Source organism: Carica papaya, chromosome 9 (assembly GCF_054855325.1).
Source record: "Carica papaya isolate Zhongbai chromosome 9, ASM5485532v1, whole genome shotgun sequence".
In the NCBI taxonomy this organism is placed as follows: domain Eukaryota; kingdom Viridiplantae; phylum Streptophyta; class Magnoliopsida; order Brassicales; family Caricaceae; genus Carica; species Carica papaya.
Genome location: NC_142317.1, coordinates 11,843,154 through 11,866,411, shown reverse-complemented (window position 1 = coordinate 11,866,411; position 23,258 = coordinate 11,843,154). Strand labels below are relative to the sequence as shown.

The window sequence follows — 23,258 nt, the reverse complement described above, 5'->3', positions numbered from 1 at the left end:
CACTGAAATCTTGATGTTTTCTCCTTCACCGTTCCTCTTTTCTTTTCATCATTCTCTCACTAGATTACTCTCTCTCTCCTTTTCTCTCTCTAAGTCTAGAAAAATATATGAATAGAAGTGTGGGAAAGAATGGGATGGGAAGACCTATTTGTAGAATTTTAGAACTGTCGGATTCGCACCAAGTGGCAGAATTCGATGAAGAGAGAGGAGAAAAAGATACTCAGCGCCAAAAACAAGGGAGGAGGGACTCATCCACTTGCTGCCGCGGCACGTCACCGAGGCAATGGCGGTGCACTGTTTGAGGTGGTAGTGCCCCCGTCGGTGTGCTGCAGGTTAGCCTGTAGGCACACGGCCTCCTGCAATGCGCGCAGGGCCTATCCGTGCATGTCTACTACTCGAACAGCGTGCACACAGTGTGTGGCGCCTGTCCGCGCACGAGGTGACATGCAGACGGCTTGCCTGCATGTAATAAAATGATTGGACGGCCCGCATGCGAGTGATAAGATGTGCAGATGGCTCGCTTGCGTGGGACAAGACGCACGTAGGACCTATCCCCGCACTGTGTGCATGGAAGGGATGTGTGCCCTATGTCCGCATCTCGTGTATGCGTGTGTGCGGATGGGAAGTATGCATGCGCACATCCACACGCACTCCACATGGGCGGCTCTCCTTCTCCAGGGGATTTTTCCTGCGGGATTTCTACTTGTTTTGTCGTTGTTCTGATTTTTTCCAATTTTCTAAAATTAAATAAAATTAAGTGCAAATTAAATCATAAAAATTAAAATTAAATAAAATTAAATAAAAACAAAATAATTAAAAATCAACTAGATTTACAAATTATGATAAATAATACACAGTGTAATTTAAATAAGTTTAATGCAGCCAAAGACCCGAACAAATAGGATTTTCCAAATTAATTAAATACAACGATGAGTGGGGTATTACACTTATGCCTTAATTAGCATTTGGGATGTCACAAAAAGCATGACAAATGATATCACAAGTTTCTATGATGGAGAGACATTGTATGAGTCATAGGAGCGATTTAAGGAGTTGATTAGAAGATGTCCTCATCATGGGTTGCCTAAGTGATTATTTTTCCAAACCTTTTACAAAGGATTGAGCCAACAAACCGGGATCACAATTGATGTAGTTCTTGGAGGTGCTTTGATGGGGAAGTCTACGAATGATGCTTCTGAGCTATTGGAAGAGATGGTCATGAACAATTATCAATGGCCAACAGAAAGACTTCAACCCAAGAAAAATGCTGGAATATTTGAGATTGAGGCTTTAACTGCTTTTAATGCAAAAATTTATTATTTATTTAAGAAAATTGATCAAAAGAGTGTTAATATTGTTAATTCTAAAGCGCACGATTTATTTAAAGATCATTTTCAAGGACATGAGGTGGAATAAGTAAACTTTATAGCTAGGCAGGGCAAGCCACCATAGAATCGACACTCCAATACATATAATCCTGGGATGAGAAATTATCTAAATCTTTCATGGAGAAATTAACAAAATGTAGTCGTTCACAAGAACACAACAAAGTTTGCAACAAATATTGAAGCAGCCATTCAGAATCAACAACTAATGTTGCAAAACCAATAAGCATTGATCAAGAACTTGGAGATCCAAATGGGTCAATTAGCAAGCATGATTAATGGAAGAGCTCAAGGTACCCTGCCAAGTAATACAAGGACAAATCCAAAAGAACAAGTTATGGCAATCACCTTGAGAAGTGGGAAACAATTGGCAGATATAAGAAAGGATAAAATGTACGAAGAGAAAATGGTTGAAAAAAAAAGGTGGAGCAAGAAGAGGCAAAGAAGAAAGTTGTGCTCAAGCCCTATGTGCCACCTATTCTATTTCCACAATGCCTTAAAAAGTATAATGTAGATAAGAATTTCCTTAAATTTATTGATTTATTTAAGAAACCTCACATTAATATTCCTTTTGCAGATGCTCTTACTCAAATGCCAAAATATGCAAAAAAATTTAAGGAGATTTTAGTAAAGAAGAGGAGTTTGGAAGATCATGAGACTATTAGGCTCACCGAAGAGTGCAATGGTATCATGCAGAATAAGCTACCGCTTAAAGTGAAAGATCTAGAGAGTTTTACTATACTATGCAATATTGGTAATTCTTATTTAAAAAAATTATCTTAATGATCTTGGTAGTAGTGTTAACTTAATGCCTTATTATGTGTTTAAAAAGCTAGGTATTGACGAGGTGAAGCCCACAACAATGTCATTGCAACTGAAGGATAAATTAGTGAGATACTTATTCAGAATAATAGAGGATATGCTGGTAAATATGGAGAACTTCATATTCCTGGTCATCTTCGTAGTTCTGAACGTGGAAGTTGATAGAGAAGTTTCAATCATATTCGAGAGATTCTTTCTCGCAACAGGCAGAGCATTAATCGATGTGCAAGATGGTAACATTGCGAGTTGGGGATGAACATGTAACTTTTAACATTTTTCATGCCTCAAAATTTCTTTTGGACACTAATGAATGCTTTAATACTTATATTATTAATGAGGATGTATCCAAAAGGCTCACCAAGCTAGAAAAAGAACTTGATGTCAAGGAAGTAGCCAAACCAAATAAAGAGGATGAGCAAGAAGAGGACAAGACAAGACAAGAAGAATTGAGAAATGGAGGCAACCAGATATAAATGGTATTAAACAAATAAGTATAATTTTTTTAATTTTTTTACATGGAATCCTAGAATTTTTTTTCATTTATTTTTATTTTATTTATTTATTTTTCTTCTTTACACCTTTCCCTCTTACTTTATAATTATTTCACTAATGCCTGTGGATTCTTAATTGAGGTCCAGTTAATATGTGCTTTGATGTTGATAATATCTGCTTTGGATTAGGACAACTCTTAGGGAAAAATTCTAGTGATTACTTTCAGAGTAGGCTAAGTGGGCACCATGCAAGGGGAGTACTTTGTTTCGTCACTATTTTATTTTTATTTTCTTAAGTATAATGTGTTAATAAATATTGAGGACACTATTCATAATAAATCTAGGAGTATTGGTAGGGTTTATATTTTCACAGTAAATATGAGGTATTGGGTTTTTAGAGTTTATATTGCCATTTGTTTAAAGTTTATCTTCTCTTTTTTTTATATACACTAAAAAGCTAGATTTTTCACCTTTAATAGTTAGTGAAGCAAGGTGGAATTGAGATTTTATCCTAACTAAAATTTTGGTTATTTTTAAAATAATATAGGACATGTTTACAAATAATAATTAGATTAATTAGCGATTATTTTTCTTAGCTTAATCGGTGTAAGGACAATTGCATAAGAACCTAATCTAGGGCATTACACTTGTGACATAGAAAATGTGAGTTTGATTTTTACCTTTGAGCTAGTCCTAAACTAAAATTTAAGTGAATAAGACAAATTAGCTAACATTTGATGGGTGAGATGGAGTGTAAAATGTGCTCACTTAAGAAAATAATAATGATAATAACAAAAATAAAAATAAATACTTTAAGTGAAATGGTGAGATGGAGTGTAAGACACACATTTGTAAAATATGTTTAAGGTAAAAGGGTGAGATGGAGCGTAACACGCACTCACAAAAAAATTGTGAATAAACATCAGGTTGTATGTGAATTCAGAAAAGAGGGAGTTGGTGCGGTCTTATGCAATTAATTGGGTGGTTTTTAAGATAGAAACAAAGAGTAGTAATCCTTATTCCTAAAAATTACTAATTATAGTAGAAAATCTTAAATGCACTTATAAAAACAAACACGTATATTATTAGAAGAATATATTACCTACCCCTACAGCTCCTATTATGTAATGCCTTTGTCAGTGGTATGTGCCCTTTTGCACTCTTTAAAAATGAGTTTTTACAGAAATAATTACAATCTCACCTTATCAGTAGCAAATGCGTTACATAATAGGGGCTATTGGATTAGTCAGTATACCCCCTTACTAGTACACTTGTTTGTTTTTGCAAGTGCATTTATAATTTCAGTTATAATTAGAAATTTTTGGGAGTAATGATTACTACCCATTATTTCTATCTCAAAAACCACCTAATTAATTGCATAAGACCCACAAACCCCCTCTCTTTCCAATTCACATATAACCCTTACACAAAACTCATTTTCAGATGTGTTTGAGAAAACTCATTGATCCTTCTCACCATTTTATTTTTCTCCATCCTACTTAGTATAAATTATTTTCCATTTTGTTTATCTTTTTCTTTTATGGTTGATATGTCTATAATTCTCTATATGTTATATATTTATTATTCGTATATCTATAATTTTTTATTTGCTATATATATATATTTTTCATATATTTGTAATCTTTAATTTATGATATATCTACGATTCAAGTATATATTGCTACCGAACTGAAAAAAATAAAAGTACTGTAGTGTTTGTGGTATGGTGAGATTGAAATTATTTCTCTAAATACTCATTTTTAGAGAGTGAAAAAGGAGCATGTACCACTCGCAAAGACATTAAATAATAGGGGCTGTTGGGTTAGGCAGTATACCCCTTTACTAATATACATGTTTGTTTTAGCAAGTGCATTTATGATTTTTATTATAATTAAAAAATTTTGGGAGTAAGGATTACTACCTATTGTTTCTATCTCAAAAATCACCCAATTCATTGTATAAGACCGCACCTACCCCCTCCCTCTCTTCCCAATTCACATACAACTTTAAGACATGACTTATTTTCAGTCTGTATTTGAGAAATCTCACTAATCTTACTCACCATTTTACTTCTCTTAACCCTACTTAGTATAAACTATTCTTCTTTTTGTTTATCTTTTTTTTTCATGGTTAATAAGTTTATATTCTTCATATGTTATTTATTTATTATTCATGTATCTATAATCATTTATCTGCTATATATAAATTCTTTATATATCTATAATTTTTTATCTATGATATATCTACATTTCAAATATTTGTTGCTACTGAACTCAAAAAAATAAAAGTTCTGTAGTGCTTGTGGGAAGATGAGATTGTAATTATTTCTCTAAAAACTCATTTTTAGAGAGTGAAAAAAAGGCATGTACCACTGGCAAAGGCATTACATAATAGGGGCTATTGGGTTAGGTAGTATACTCCTTTACTAGTATACATGTTTGTTTTAGCAAGTGCATTTATGATTTCACCTATAATTAGTAATTTTTGGGAGTAAGGATTACTACCCATTGTTTCTATTTAAAAAACCACCAAATTCATTGCATAAGACCGCATCAACTCCTTCTCTTCCAATTCACATACGACCCTAAGACATAACTCATTTTCAATTTGTGTTTGAGAAATCTCACTAGTCCTTATCACTATTTTGCTTATCTCCACCATACTTAGTCTGAATTGTTCTCCTTTTTGTTTATCTTTTACTTTCATGGTTAATCTATCTTTAATTATATATCTGTTATATATCTATTATTCATATATCTGTAATAATTTATCTTTATATATTTATTCTTCATATATTTGAAAATTCTTATCTGTAACATATCTACATTTCAAATATTTATTGTTATTGAACTCAAAAAATTAAAGTAGAATAGTCATTGTGGTAAGATGATATTGTAATTATTTGTGTAAAAACTCATATTTAGAGAGAAAATAAATGGAGTACAGAGAGAAAAAAGGGCATGTACCACTAGCAAAGATATTACATAATAGGGGTTGTCGTGTTAGGCAATATACTTTTTACTAGTATATTTGTTTATTTTTGTAAATACAATTATGATTTTAACTATGGATTTTTTGGGAATATGATTAATACTCATTGCTCTATCTCAAAAACCACCAAATTCATTGCATAAAACTGCAACAACCTTCTCTCTTCCCAATTCACATAAAATTCTAAGAAAAACTCATCTTTAGTTTGTGTCTTATGCAATTAATTGGGTGGTTTTTGAGACAGAAAAAATGGGTTGTAATCGTTACTCTCAAAAATCTCTAATTATAACTGAAATCATAAATGCATTTATAAAAATAAAAACATATACTAGTGAAGGGGTATACTGCCTTACCCACGAGCCCCTGTTATGTAACGCCTTTGCTAGTGGTACATGCCCTTTTTTCTATCTCTAAAAAAGAGTTTTTAGAGAAATAATTACAATCTCACCTTACCACAAGCACTATTGTACTTTTATTTTTTTGAGTTGGGTAGCATCAAGTATTTGAAATATAGATATATCACATATAAACAATTACTAATATATGAAGAATATATACATAGCAGATAAATGATTATAGATATATGAATAATAAATATATAACATATAAAGAATTATAGACATATCAACCATGAAAAAAAAATAAACAAAAAGAAGAATGGTTTATACTAAGTAGGGTGGAGAAGGAAAATAGTGAGAAAGATCAGTGAGATTTCTCAAACACAGACTAAAAATGAGTTTTGTCTTAGCATTGTATGTGAATTGGGAGTAGAGGGGGTTGGTGCGGTCTTATGCAATTAATTGGGTGGTTTTTGAGACAGAAGCAATGGATATTAATCCTTATTTTAATTTTTTTTAATTATTTCTGAAATCATAAATGTACTTGCTAAAACAAACACGTATACTAGTAAAGGAGTGTACTGCTTAACCCAATAGTCCATATTATGTAACGCCTTTGCCAGTGGTACATTGCATTTTTTCTCTCTATAAAAATGAGTTTTTAGAGAAATAATTACAATCTCATCTTCCAACAAGCATTATTGTACTTTTATTTTTTTGAATTCAATAACAACAAATATTTGAAACATAGATATATTACATATAAAAAAAATATAGATTATGAATAATATATATAGCAGATAAATGATTATAGATATATAAATAATAAATATATAACATATAAAGAATTATAAACATATCAACTATGAAAGAAAAAGATAAACAAAAAACAGAATGGTTTATACTAAGTATGATAAGGAGAAGCAAAATGGCAAAAATAATCAATGAGATTTCTCAAACACATACTGAAAATGAGTTCTGTTTAAGGGTTGTATATGAATTTGGAAGAGAAGGAGTTGGTGCGATCTTATGCAATTAATTAGGTGGTTTTTGAGATAGAAACAATGAGTAGTAATCTTTATTCCCAAAAATTCCTAATTATAGTTGAAATCATAAATGTACTTTCAAAAACAAACATGTATACAAGTAGAAGAATATATTGTCTAACCCTACAACCCCTATTATGTAATGCCTTTGTCAGTGGGACATGCCCTTTTTTCACTCTCTAAAAATGAGATTTTACAGAAAAAATTCCATTATCACCTTAGCAGTAGCAAAAGCGTTACATAATAGGGGCTATTGGGTTAGGCAGTATACCCCTTTATTAGTATACTTATTTTTTTTTTTGTAAGTGCATTATGATTTCAGTTATAATTAGACATTTTTGGGAGTAAGGATTACTACGCATTTTTTCTATCTCAAAAACCACCCAATTAATTGCATAGCCTCCATAAAAAACATGCATAGCCTCCATAAAGAGCATTATGTTAGCAGGGCTTTGATACTCATTTAACATTTTAAGAAGATTGCCTACAAAAGGGTTAGTAAAAAGAAACTTTCCTCGTTATTTCTCTCGTATTTCACTCATTTGGCTTTTATCCTCTGATAATCTCAAACACTCTTTCCTTTAACCTTTTTATCTCCCATCCTTAAGTTGAGTGTTGGATAGATCCTCTTGAATCAAAATATTCTCAAGTGTTGTTTTAAGACACTACAAGGAGTCCTATAGAATAAATTAAAAGATTTAAAGGCTCAATAATATTCTATTAACAATAGTGAATATTTATACATGAGTGTCAAAGTAGAAATTGGAAAATATAGATCTACTATTTTCCTAAAATGCAAAAATTATCATAAGAGAGTTTACCTAAAATACAACGATTATCATAGTAGTATTTTTCTAAAATACTATAATTATCATAATTGAATTATATTCCTTATCACTCCCCCGTAAGTTCAACGGGTTTAGCCAACACCGTCAACTTGTCACGCAACCAATGAAAACGATCTTTATCTAAGGGCTTGGTGAAAACATCAGTTAGTTGATCATGAAAACTGATGTGTTTAACTTACAACAACTTGTTCTTGATCATGAACAAAGTGAAAATCAATCTCTACATGCTTGGTGTGATGATGAAACACAGGATTAGCAGTTAGTTACGTGGCACTCAAATTATCACACCATAGAATAGGAGCAACGCGAAGTGGTAGGCCAATCTCACGCAACAACAAACGAAGCCATGTGATCTCAGAAGTTGCCGTTGCAAGAGCTCTATATTTGACTTCAATAGAGGACCGAGATACCGAGTGTTACTTGTGAGAGACCCAAGATATTAAATTGGAACCCAAAATAAAATTGCAAAACCAATAGTAGACTTTTGATCATCAATTGAACCTCCCCAATCTACATCACTATATCCATATAATAGAAAATTTGACTGCTTACTCAAGAAAAGTCCATCATCTATAGTGTGGTGAAGATACTGTAAAATTATTTTAACAACACTCCAATCAACATCAAATGGACAATGCATAAATTGAGAGACTTCATTAACAGTAACGGTGATATTAGGACGAGTGAAAGTTAAATACTGCAAGCCACCTACAATACTTTTAAAAAGTGTTGCATCATGAAAAACCTTTCTATCTCAAGCACTAAGTTTATCTGAAATAGTCGTTGGAGTACTTATAGGACTACAAGTAGACATCTTTGCCCGTGCAAGCAAATCTTTAATATATTTACGTTGAATAAGCATGAAGCCATTTGGCTTCCAATTTGCCTACATACTAAGAAAATAGGAGAGTTTGCCAAGATTTTGTAGTGCAAATTACTTGTGAAGATAGGCAATCAGCTGTTGAATAAGAATATCATTTGAACCGATAACAAGAATTTCATCAACATATACAAAACAAAAAATAACATCAGCTCCATGAGAGTAATAAAAAAGAGATGGATCAGTCTCTTAAACCTAGAGAAGCTAAACTGACTTAAACTATCTATGAGCCTTTTGTTCCACATCCGGGGTGCCTGTTTTAAGCCATAAAGAGGCTATTTGAGCAAATAGACATGATTTTGTCATTGTTGATCTACAAAACTTAGAGGTTGAGACATACAGACTTCTTCTTCTAAGAACCCATACAAAAAAGTATTAAAAATATCAATTTGAGTAACTTTCCATCCTTGAGAGACAACAATGGAAAGAAGAAGCCGAATTGTAGCAGGCTTGACAACCAGACTGAAGGTGTCTAAAAAATCAATGCCAAGACGTTGAGTGTACCCTTTGGCAACTAAGCAGGCTTTATACCGCTCAACAAAACCATTAAATTTTCATTTGGTTCTAAAAATTTATTTACACCCAATAATATTCTATTTTGGATTAGGAGGAACTAATTACCACGTACCATTTTCCATCAGCGCATTATATTCATTTTGCATTACTTCGTGCTACTGAGGATACTTTATTGCCTGAGAGTAAGAAGTAGGATCAACTATAGAAGTAGTGGTTGCATTAAAAAAAGATGGAATCTTTGGCTTTAAATTCGCAGTTTGAGATCGAGTAACCATATGATGGTGACGACCTATATTATTATCTAAGATGGCCGATGGAATAGAAGGTAGAGAACTAGGCTGCTCAACATTAATATCATTAGATATCTGTAGAGAATTGGTGTGAGTAGAAGTGGCAGTAGTATCACAATGTTGAAGAGTATGCGTAGTATTAGTTATGCCCACATCTTGCTGTCCAGAGTTACACCCACCCACATTGCTAGGTGCAGAGATAGTTATGCCCACGGCTTGCACATAAGAGGAATGTTCAGTACTCAGGCTTTTATCCATGTGAACCAAACTCAAATTAGGCAAGGCAAAAATAGGAGGCAAATCAATCATGGAGGATGTAGTGGCATCCACACCATTATGCTTGGTAAAAGGAAAAACCTGTTCACCGAACACAACATGGCATAAGACATAAAATTTATTAGACTGGGGATCAAAACATTTATAACCTTTATGAGTTCTGCTATAACCTAGAAAAACACAAGGATGAGAGCAAGGGGATAATTTATTAGTGGAAAAAGGACGCAGCCATGGATAACACAAACAACCAAAAATTCAAAGAGTGTTATAATCTAGTTTGTGATTGAATAATTTTTGAAAAGGAGAGATATTGTTCAAAACTAGAGCTGGTAAACATTTGATAGCATAAACAGTTATATCAAACCCATTTGTCCAAAATTTATATGGGGGTAGAAGAATGATAGAGGAGAGCCCTGCCAGTTTCTATAATATGTATATATTTGTGTTCAGCACAACCATTTTGTTAAGGGGTATATGGGCAAGAAACACATTGAGATATTCCATTTTCACGGAGATATTCGGCTAAAGCTTGGAATTTCACCATCCCAATCAACTTGAAAAACTTTAATTGGTCTCCCAAAAAATTTCTCGACTAGAGTGCGAAATTGTTTGAAAACATAGAGGACTTCATATATATAATGCAAAAAAATAAATTCAGGCATATTTAGAATAATGATCATAAAAAATAACATAATACCGAAATCCATCATTTGTAATGACTGGGGAAGGTCCCCACAAATTCGAACAAATTAAATCCAAAGGCCTAATAGCCGAATAAGATGACAAAGTAAAAGGAAGCTTTTGACTTTTTGATAGTGAACAAGACTGACACAAAGAAGAAAAACAATGAGAACCCAAAATTGATTGATGGTCAATTGCTATTCGAATAGTTGGTGCATTGGCAAGTCCTAACCGCGCATGCCAAGTAGAAAGAGTACCTGAAAAGTCTTGGGCAGTATAACCCTTGGCAAGGTAGAGAAAAAATACATTCCACCATCATTCTTGCCTTGGTGCAGGATTTCCTTCGTGTCCAAATCCTTAATCAAAAAATGGTCAGCAAAAAATTCCATAGAAACTGTGTTAGAATGTGTAAAGGCATTGATAGACAATAAATTTTGTTTAGCATTTAGAACTCATAAAATATCATGAAGAGAAAACTTATGGTTGTTAAGAGTGACACAAGAACTTCCAACATGAGATATAGATAATTTGGAAACATTACCTAGAGTAACCTCTTCAAGTCTGGTGTACTCAGAATGAATTACCAATTTTTCAAGATCAGCAGTTAGATGATGTGTGGTACCACTATCCATCAGCCATGCTTGGGTAGGTTGAGATGATATGCTTGCCAAATTCATGGATGGTTTGGTGGTGGGAGCACGAGTAGTTCAATTATTCACCTTTAGAGAAGGGCATATATGAGAAATATGACCATTGTCATTACAATTGTGATATATAATTGTGAAAGTATCCAAAGGCACATATTGAGAGTGAGCACCATTAAATTGTTGATACTCGCAATTTTGAGAATGAGAGAATTAGAATTGATAATTGTTTTGACCACAACAAAGTCCTCCTCTCCCTCTGCCACACCTACTACTTGACTTATTAGGAGAAAATTGAGAGAATTGAGCAGAAGGTGGGATTATGATTGTCTCTTCCTCACATTTTACATGCATTTCTTCTGTTAAAAGCATGCCATAAAGATCATCAAAATCATAATCATCAGTCAGAAATTCAAGCATGATAGAGAATAGTTTATAGGCTGGTCCAAGACCAGCAACAACAAATTTAATTAGTTCTTCATCCAAAACAAAATGTTGTAATGCTGCCAGTTTATTTGCAATCCCTTTGGCACACACTACAAAAGTCTCTATAGAGGAATTTTCTCAATTCAAGTTGTGCAATTTTGCACGTAACTCCCAGATTTGAGCCTTTGATCTTGAGGCATAGGTGGATACAAGTTTATTCCACGTTGTTTGGGTAGTTGTTGTGCTAACCAATTGAGGTAGAACCCCTTTAAAAATTGAAGCGATTATCCAGCTAAGGACAATCTGATCCTATCGTCTCTAGAGTTGAAATGCAGGATTTGGTGTACCATCTTCAAGTAGTTGTATTGAATCGGCTCACTTTGATCAAGATGACGTTCTAAATCGCAATTAGTTACCATGGGAAAAAATTGCATTTTCCATAGCAAAACATTTGTAGTGGTAAATCTAATCATTAGCCGATGTGAAATATTGGGTGAAATTGAAAAAGGAGTAGAAAAAACTAGCGCTGATACAGCTAAAACAGCCATGGAGGCATCACTATTAACAGTTTTGCTTTAAGTGGAAGACATGGTGTAGCTAGGTTTTCTGCTCTGATACCATAAAAGATTTGAAGACTCAATAATATTCTATTAACAATAGTGAATATTTGTACACGAGTGTCATAGTAGAAATAAAAAAAATATAGATCGACTATTTTCCTAAAATATGAAAATTATCATAATAGAGTTTACCTAAAATACTGCAAGTATCATAAATGTGTTTCCCTAAAATGTTGCAATTATCATAATGGAATTATATTCCTTACACAAATACCAAACCAATACTAGAAGCAAGAGTGTAACCCCCAGAGGAAGAGGTATTGTGTTATCAATTACGTTAAGCTCTAAGATGTAATTTAGATTCTTAGATGTATTAGAGAACTAAAGTTTAGAACAATAAAAGAAACTGAGAGTAGAAAAAAATTAACGATTTATAGAAGATGTAGGGATTCAGTATTATCCCAAGGGAAAATCCAAAAGATATTCCTACCACTCTATTTTTTATGTATGTTGCGTTCAATATAAAAAATGTACCATTCAATGAACTGCGTAAGGGTGAATGCACGTGGTTATAAAAAAAATGATTGTATAATAAAAGGGGTTTTTGCCTCATGAAGAGTTGGTTCTTGCACCCGTTTCAAAAAAGGATGGTTGAGTACTAAAGAGATAAGTACTTTCCCAATGAATGTTACTTGATTGAGATTTCTTTCTTTTGTTTCCTTTATTTCCTCTCGCCTTTTTTTTTCTTTTCTTTTCTCTTTTTTTTGTATAGGAAACAATGTTGTAAGAAAAGTAGATTAAAACAAAATTGGTACTCAACAACGATTTTATCAAGCCAAGAAAGTATCAATTGATGTTATGTCTTGCTCAGATCTATGTATAAGATAATTCTTCTTTTAATAGATGAACAAAAAATAAATAAATGTTGCAAGAATTTAAAAGTGTAAAAGTAAAAAAAGTAGGTTAAGATGGAGCCAAAACTCTTATACCAAATGATGCGGAACGCAAGATCAATCAGCATGATCAGGAACTCACACAATTTTATTTAAAGGCAATCAAAGGAATTGATCCTATAAAAACCATCCCTACTTAACCCGCTATCAAGAATGATAGGAATTAAGATCACTGGAAAATAGAGAATTATAAAAAAGAATGGAAAAACGCCACAAGGAATTACCTTACTAACTAGATCCACTCCTTACTTTACAAGATGATAAAAGAACCTCTCTTGAAAAGAAACACTCTTAATATTATTAAGGTAATTTTTCAATGCCTCATAATGGAGACTTGGTAGCCTATTTATTGGCTAAGTCATGTAAATAAAAAAGAAATAAAATCTATTAATTTAATTTGTAATTACATAGGAAATAAATAAAAAATTAAAGACTAATTTCTTAATTAAGATAGATTTAGTCTTCTCCTTTAATTAAAAGAGATTGTGGCTAAATTAAGGGGGAGAAATAAAATAAATTAAAAATTAAAAGTTAATTTCCTACTAAAATAGATTTAGTCTTCCGCCTCAATTAAAAGAGATTATGGTCAAATAAATGGGGAGAAATATAGAAATTTAGGGCTGGCCATAAAGTCTCCTTTTGGGTTGATTCGTTCATCTTTATCTCCACTTCCCTCATGTGCTTGGATAGAGTTGAAGATACGAAATTGCCGTAGATGAAATGGGCTTAACTTCTTCTTCCATTGGATGGAGGTTTCTCTTTATGATCCTTGTCCATGCTCAAATCAGAATTTATTTGCTTTCACTAACCTTTTCTTGCAGGTACTTCACCATGTTTCATTACAACACCAACAGCAGACCCAATATATATGGTATTAGACAGATAAGTACAATCTCACCTTCCAATAAGCATTATTGTACTTTCATTTTTTTGAGTTCAGTAGCAACAAATATTTAAAACGTAGATATATCACAGATAAAAAAATTATATATATAAGGATAATATATATAGCGGATAAATGATTATAGATATATAAATAATAAATATATAACATATAAAGAATTATAAACATATCAACTATAAAAGAAAAATATAAACAAAAAAGAGAATGATTTTTACTAAGTAGGGTGAGGAGATGAGGAGAAGAAAAATCGCAATAATGATTAGTTAGATTTCTCAAACACATACTAAAAATAAGTTCTGTTTCAGGGTTGTGTATGAATTCAGAAGAGTGGGAGTTGGTGCGGTCTTATACAATTAATTGGGTGGTTTTTGAGATGGAAACAATGAGTAGTAATCTTTATTCCCAATAAATTCTAATTATAGCTGAAATCATAAATGCGCTTGTAAAAACAAATACGTATACAAGTAGAAGAATATGCTACCTAACCCTACATCCTTGTTATTTAATGCCTTTGTTAGTGATACATGCCCTTTTTTCACTCTTTAAAAATGAGTTTTTACAAAAATAATTACAATCTCACCTTACTTGTAGCAAATGCGTTATATAATAGGGGCTATTGGGTTAAGTAGTACACCCCCTTACTAGTGTACTTGTTTGTTTTTATAAGTGCATTTATGATTTAAGCTATAATTAGAAATTTTTAAGAATAAGGATTACTATCCATTGTTTTTATCTCAAAAACTACACAATTAATTGTATAGCCTCCATAAAAAGCACGCATAGCCTCCATAAACAACATTATGTTGGCTGGGCTTTGATGCTCACTTGACATTTTCATAAGATTTCCTGCAAAAGGGTTAGTAAAAAGAAAATTTCATCACAAATTCTCTCGTATTTCACTCACTTGGCTTTCATCCTTTGATAATATCACACACTCTTGCCTTTAACATTTCTATCTCCCACCCTCAAGTTAAGTGTCAGATAGATCCTTTTGAATAAAAATATTCTCAAGTATTGTTTTAAGACACTACAAGGAGTCCAACAGAACAAATACCGCACCAATACTAAAAGCAAGAGTTTAACACCTAGAGTGTAACGGCCCCGGAAATATTAAAATGAAATGAGTATTTAAATATATCAAATGCGGAAGCGAGATCAAAATTTCAGTTAACATCCCTTACACGAAAAACCAAAAACGTACTTAAAATATAAAAGATTAAACTAACTAAGAGAGAAACTCGAAAATAAAACTATGAGTATGACTACAGAGTCTCTAGGCATCCCCTTCGTCGTCCTCCTGCGGAACGGGCTCGGGAACCATGTCTTCCTGATCTGAAATGGTTAAATAAGGAGTGAGCTACACTAGCCCAGTAAGAACATCACGATATCTCACCGTCACGGAGGTAAAGGTGGGTAGAAAAACACAAAAAGACCAATGGAGCATAATTTACAATAAACTCGTTTATTAACATGAAAACCTTTACCATCCACTTACCTCGGTGGAATTTATGAAAACAATATAAGAAAAATAATAACATTATCATAATCATGGAATAATATAAGCTGTAAAACATAACACTTATTACGCCTCTTGTAATTCAATCATTGTACAACATATCTTTTTTCTCATTTACCAGCCTACTAGTATCCGTGGGGGTCCATAGGGGTTCCGCTACCCGTTAACCTTTAACATTCATAATCAGTTTCCAGGGCCGTCCCCATACCCCGTCCGGTATGGGCGCCAAAACCATGAACCTCAATACCCCGTCCGGTATGAGGGTGAAACGGGCCGTCCCCATACCCCGTCCGGTATGGGCGCCAAAACCATAAACCTCAATACCCCGTCCGGTATGAGGGTGAAACGGGCCGTCCCCATACCCCGTCCGATATGGGTGCCAAAACCATAAGATCTCCATACCCCGTCCGGCATGTGAGACCACAATCCCGGTAGGGTTCCCTACGGACCTGGTCCGTCCACCATCTCCCAGGATATCTAGTTAGGCTGACCCTCATAATACAATTATCAGTCTACACAATCTTTCATTTTCCTTTTCCTCAGTCAGCATCATCAATTCACATACAAACAAGCAAAACAGTAGTTCATGCCGAACAGACAACATACAGTATCAGTTTTTCAGTCATTCAACCCATGATTAATAAAAACATAGTATTTGCACACAAATCTGTAAAATGAACACATCAAACCTCATTTTGCATTTAAAGCTGTAAACAGGCTAAATAACAGTAAATCACCAATCACACTAGACTCGGGCTCCATTAGCCACCTTAAGCAATTTCACACATTCGTTAATTCAAGAAATACCGTTTTATCATTTTGAACTTTAATACCGTGATAGGAAATAGGGTGAGGGGTCCTTACTTGTTTTCGGGATCCGAATACGATTCACAGTGCACCTGCAGGCCGTCCCTAATTTTCCCTGAATTTTTCCCGGGGAACTGAAACACACTAACAGTACCTGCACGTGTTCCAAAAAAAATCCAAATTAGGCCCAGGGCCCCTTTCGGACCAAATCGCAACTCCGGCACGGCGGCGAGTCGCCTCGGGTTGGCTGTTTTCGGCCGTTTTCGGCCGAATTCGGCCACACTCGCATTGGTCCTTGTCAGAAAACAACCCTAGGGCCCTCGGGGGGCCAAAAATCACGGAGAAGCGGAGCTTACCGGCGGCGGCGCTCTCGGGTACGGCGGCTCTCCGGCGAGGTTCGTGTTTTGGTGATTCGGCTTCGGTCAACCTGTAGAGAAAAGAATGGTGATCACGGTGATATAAAAATTGCATCGAACGGAGGCCGGGAAGGACCTCGTCGGAGGCAAAAACCGAGAGGGGCGCGGCGGCGCCGCTGGGTTTCGGCCGCGTATTCCGGCCGTTTGGCCGGGATTTCAGCCTCAATTTGGCCATAGGAGGAATCAGCGAAGAAAAACGAGTCGGGGGTATGAAATTTACCTCGATCGGTGGTCGAAAATTTCCCCGGTGCGGCGGCGGGTGGCGGCGGTCGGTGGCGGCGGTCGGCCTCTGGTTCGTCTTCTCCGGTGAGCGGCGGGTGGCTAGGGTTTGTGGTCTGGTGTGGGGTTCTATTTATAACCCCTTGCCTTTTGATCACAGCCGTTCATTTCGTTTTAATCTGGGCCGTTCATTTTTGATTGAATCTGGGCCGTCCGTGCGATTGAATCTGGGCCGTCCGATCGCGCGATTGATCTGGGCCGTCGGATCGCACCCACGCGGATCGCCAACGTGGCTCCTTTCGGAGTGACGCGGTCTTGCCACGTGGCAGGCCCCGGTTGGCCGGGACTGCTGACCGGGCCTGCTGACGTGGCTGCTGACGTGGCCCCCCTTTTTTTTTTTTTTTTTTTTTCCTCCTTTCCGGGTGCTACATAGAGGAACAGGTAGTGTGTTATCAATTATGCTAAAATTTAGATGCTTAGATGTATCAGAGAATAAAGCTTAGAACAATAAAAGAAACTGAGAGCAGAAAAAAATTGATAGTTTATAGAAGATATAGGGATTCAATATTATCCCAATGGAAAAACCAAAAGATATTCCTACGAATCTATTCTCGATGTACGTTGCGTTCTATATAAAAAATATAGCATTTAATGAACTGTGTAAGTGTGAATCCACGTGCTTATAAAAAATAATTGTATAATAAAAGGGGATTTTGCCTCATAAAAAGTTGGTTCTTGCACCTGTTTCAAAAAAGGATGGTTGAGTATTAAAGAGATGATAAGTACTTTTCCGATCAGTATGTTACTTGATCGGGATTTCTTTCCTTTGTCTCTTTTATTTTCTCTCTTCTTTCCTTTTCTTTTATTTTCTTTTATTTTTTTTGCATAGGAAATAATATTGTAAGAAAAGTAGATTAAAAAAAAATTGGTACTCAACAATCAGTTATCAAGCCAAGAAAGCATCAATTGACATTTTGTCTTTCTCAGATCTATGTATGAGATAATTCTTTTTTTAATAGATAAATAAAAATAATAAACAATGCAAGAATTTAAAAGAGCAAAAGTAAAATATAGTAGGTTTAGATAGAGTCAAAGCTCTGAAACCAAATGATACGGAACCCAATATCAACTAACATGATCAGGAACTCACAAAATTTTATTTAAATGCATCAAAGGAATTGATCCTATAGAAACCCTCCCTACTTAATCTACTATAAAAAATGATAGAAATTAAAGTAACTGAAAATATAAAAATTATAATGGAAAAACACCACAAAATCGTATGTTGATAAGTAGATCCACTCATTCCTCAATAAAATAGTAGAAGAACCTCTCTTGAAAAGAAACACGCTTAATATTATTGAGGTAATTTCTGAATGCCTTACAATGGAAACTTGACAACCTATTTATAGGTTAAGCCATGTAAATAAAAAAGAAATAAATCTCTTAATTTAATTTGTAATTACATAGGAAATAAATCAAGAATTAAAAACTAATTTCTTAGCAAATATAGATTTAGTGTTTCCCTTTACTTAAAAGAAATTGTGGATAAATTAAGGGAAAGAAATATGAAAATAAATTAAAATTTAAAGATTAATTTACTAATTAAGATAGATTTAGTCTTATCCTTTAATTAAAAGAGATTGTGGTCAAATAAATGGGAAGAAATATAAAAATTTACGACTGGCCATAAAGTCTCCTTTTGGGCTGATTCCTTCATCTATCGTTCCATTTCCCTCTTCTCCTTAGATAAAGTTAAAGATGCCAAATTGCCCTAGATGGAATGGGCTTAACTTCTTCTTCCATTGGATCAGGACTTCTCTTTATGATCCATGTCCAAGCTCACATAAGAATTTATTTGCTTTCACTAACCTTTTATTACAGGTACTTCCATCACAACACCAACAACAGACCCAATATAGATGGCATTAAACAGATAAGTACAATTTTTTAAAAATTTTTTATATAGAATCCTAGATTTTTTTATTTATTTATTTTTATTTTATTTATTTATTTTTTTCTTCTTTGCACCACTCCCTCTGACTTAATAATTATTTCACTAACACTTGTGGATTCTTAATTGAGGTCTAGCTAATATGTACTTCGATGTTGATGATATCTGCTTTGAATTAGAACAACTCTCAGGGAAAAATTCTAGTGATCACATTTAGAGCAGGGTAAATGGGCACCAAACACAGGTAGTATTTCGTTTCTTCACTATTTTATTTTTATTTTCTTAAGAATAATATTTTAATAAATAGTGAGGACACTATTTATAATAAGTTTGGGGATACTGGGTCTTTAGAGTTTATATTGCCCTTTTTTTGAAGTTTATCTTCTTTTTTTTATACAAACTAAAAAGCTAAACTTTTCACAATTAGTAGTCAGTAAAAGAGGGTTGAATTGAGATTTTATCTTGATTAAGATTGTGGTTACTTTGAAAAGAAAATAGGACATGTTTGTAAATAATAATTAGATTATTCAGCAATTATTTTCCTTAGCTTAATCGGTGTAAGGACAATTGCATAAGAACCTAATCTAGGGCATTATACTTGTGACATAGAAAATGTGAATTTTACTTTTACCTTTGAGCTAGTCCTAAACTAAGGTTTAAGTTAATAAGACAAATTAGCAAACATGTGATGGGTGAGATGTAGCATAAAATGCACTCAATCGAGAAAATTATAATAATAAAAATAAAAATAAATATTTTAAGTAAAGTGGTGAGATGGAGCGTAAAATACACTCATTTATGAAATATGTTTAAGCTAAAAATGTGAAATTGAGTTTAAGACACACTCACAATGAAAAAAATTATGAATATTAGTGTTCAGTTCACTACTTTTGTTGAAGTAGCAAAGAGATAAGTTTAAACAAAACATAATTTATGAAGCTAGAGTAGAGACTCAGAGAGAGAACTTATGTGTTGAAATTATGCAAATTTTGTTGAGTGGTATAAGAGCTAATAATTTATTTATATTTTGGAACATCCCTTTCAAATTTTCAATTGACTAACAATTGTAAAAAAAATAATAGAATTTTGATACTATCATGTTAAATAGATGATCGTGGTGGAAAAGTTTGCTTTTAAGTATTTATTTTCTATTTTTGCTTGAGGATAAGCAAAAACTAAGTTTGGGGTATTTGATGTGTATTATTTTTATCTTAATTTTAATGAACTTATTACTTAAATTTATAACAAATTTAAGTTAATTTTGAGTTAAAAATTAATTTATGAGTCAAGAAATAAAAGTAGAATAGTGATTGTGGTAACGTGAGATTGTAATTATTTCTCTAAAAACTTATATTTAGGGAGAGAAATTAAATGGAGTACAGAGAGAAAAAAGGACATGTACCACAGGCAAAGGTGTTAAAAATAGGGGCTATCGGGTTAGGCAGTATACCCTTTATTAGTATACTTGTTTATTTTTATAAATACAATTATGATTTTAACTATGATTGGAACTTTTGTGAGTAAGGATTGCTACCCAATACTTCTATCTCAAAAACCACCAAATTCTTTGCATAAGAGTGCACCAACCCCCTCTCTTCCCAATTCACATAAAGCACTAAGAGAAAACTCATTTTCAATTTGTCTTATGCAATGAATTGGGTGGTTTTTGAGATAGAAACAATGGGTAGTAATCATTACTCCCAAAAATCATTAATTATAGTTGAAATCATAAATACACTTATGAAAACAAACACATATACTAGTAAATGGATACATTGCCTTAACAAACAACCTTTGTCAGTGGTATATGCCCTTTTAACTCTCTAAAAATAAATTTTTAGATAAATAATTATCACCCTACCACAAGCACTATTTTACTTTTATTTTTTTGAGTTCGGTAGCAACAAATATTTAAAATGTAGATATATCACATATAAAAAGTTACAGATATATGAAGAACAGATATATAGCAGATAAATGATTATAGATATATGAATAATAAATATGTAACATATAAACAATTATAAACATATTAAAAATAAAAGAAAAGACAAACAAAAAAGAGAATGGTTTATACTAAGTAGGGTGAGGAGAAGCAAAATGCGGAGATGAATAAGTGAGATTTCGCAAACACATATTAAAAATGAGTTATGTTTCAAGGTTGTATATGAATTCGGAAGAGAAGGAGATGGTGTGGTCTTATGCAATTAATTGGGTGGTTTTGGAGACAGAAGCAATGGATAATAATCTTTATTTTCAAAAATTTATAATGATAGCTGACATCATAAATGCACTTGCTAAAACAAACACGTATACTAGTAAAGGGGTATACTACTTAACCCAAAAGCCCTTATTATGTAACGCCTTTGCCAGTGGTACATGCCATTTTCTCTCTCTAAAAATGATTTTTTTAGAGAAATAATTACAATCTCACTTGCCAACAAGCACTATTGTAATTTTATTTTTTGAGTTCAGTAGCAACAAATATTTAAAACGTAGATATATCATTGATAAAAAAATTATAGATATATGAATAATATATATAGCAGATAAATGGTTATAGATATATAAATAATAAATATATAACATATAAATAATTATAAATATATCAACTATAAAAGAAAAAGATAAACAAAAAATAGAATGGTTTATACTAAGTAGGTTGAGGAGAAGCAAAATGGTGAGAAGGATTAATGAGATTTCCCAAACAAATACTGAAAACGAGTTCTATTTTAGGGTTGTAAATGAATTCATAAGAGAGGGAGTCGGTGCGGTCTTATGCAATTAATTTGATGGTTTTTGAAATAGAAACAATGAGTAGTAATTCTTATTCCTAAAACTTTATAATTATAGTTGAAATCATAAATGCACTTGCAAAAACAAATACGTATACAAGTAGAAGAATATAATGTCTAACGCCACAACCCTTATTATTTAATGCCTTTGTCAGTGGTACATACCATTTTTTCACTCTCTAAAAATGAGTCTTTACATAAATAATTACAATATCACCTTATCAGTAGCAAAAACGTTACATAATTGGGGCTATTGGGTTAGGTAGTATACCCCCTTAGTAGTATACTTGTTTATTTTTGCAAGTGCATTTATGATTTCAACCATAATTAGAAATTTTTAGGAGTAAGGATTACTACCCATTGTTTCTATCTTAAAAATCATCCAATTAATTGCATAACCTCCATAAAAAGCATGCATACACTCTGTAAAGAGCATTATGTTAGTGGGGCTTTGATGCGCACTTGGCATTTTAAGAAAATTTCCTTCAAAAGGGTTAGTAAAAATAAAATTTTTTCACCAATTCTCTTGTATTTCACTCACTTGGCTTTTATCCTTAGATAATCTCGCACACTCTTGCCTTTAACCTTTTTATCTCCCACCCTCAAGTTAAGTGTCGGATAGATCGTCTTGAATCAAAGTATTCTCAAATATTATTTTAAAATACCACAAAGAGTCCTATAGAATAAATATTGCACCAATACTAAAAGCAAGAGTGTAACACTCAGAGGAAGTGGTAGTGTGTTATCAACTACGCTAAGCTCCAAGATTCAATTAGATACTTAGATATATCAAAGAACTAAAGCTTAGAATAATAAAAGAAACTGAGAGTAGAAAAAAATTGACGATTTATAGAAGATGTAGGGATTCAGTATTGTCCCAGGAAAAAATCCAAAAGATATTTCTACTAATCTATTCCCAATGTATGTTGCGTTCTATATAAAAAAATTAGCATTTAATGAATTATGTAAGTGTGAATGCACATGGTTATAAAATATAATTCTATAATAAAAGGGACTTTTTCCTCATGAAGAATTAGTTCTTGCACTGTTTCAAAGAAGGGTTATTGAGTATTAAAGAGATAAGTACTTTTTCGATGAGTACGTTACTTGATCAGGGTTTCTTTCCTTTGCTTCCATTATTTTCTCTCTTCTTTTCTTTTCTTCTTTTTCTTTCATTTCATTTTTTTTCTTTTTTTTTCTCTTTTTTTTTTTTGTGCATTGGAAACAATATTGTAAGAAAAATAGATTAAAAAATATTAGTACTCAACGACGATTTTGTCAAGTCAAGAAAGCGTCAATTGACATTATGTCTTACTCAGAGCTATGTACAAGATAATTCTTTTTTTAAATAGATGAATAAAAAAATAAAGGAGCAAGAGTTTAAAAGTATAAAGTAAAAGATATTAGGTTTAGATGGAGCGAAAGCTTTGATACCAAATGATGCAAAACCCAAGATCAACCAGCGTGATTATAATTTCACATAATTTTATTTGAAGGCAT

General features: G+C 33.1%; 1 long non-coding RNA gene and 1 pseudogene across 2 annotated transcripts; both read right to left on the bottom strand.

Moving 5' to 3' along the window:
* Positions 1-981: 981 nt before the first annotated feature.
* On the bottom strand, positions 982-1,082 carry LOC148239861 (small nucleolar RNA R71; annotated as a pseudogene).
* Positions 1,083-15,161: 14,079 nt separating this feature from the next.
* LOC148239860 (uncharacterized) lies at positions 15,162-16,937 on the bottom strand. 2 transcript variants are annotated; one of them, XR_015816286.1, is made up of 3 exons: positions 16,731-16,937; positions 16,432-16,528; positions 15,162-15,383 (listed from the first exon to the last, which is right to left on the bottom strand). It is a non-coding gene; the product is annotated as an uncharacterized LOC148239860 (long non-coding RNA). The 2 variants fall into 2 exon arrangements; XR_015816285.1 differs by having other exon boundaries at positions 15,162-16,528.
* Between the last annotated feature and the right edge of the window lie 6,321 nt (positions 16,938-23,258).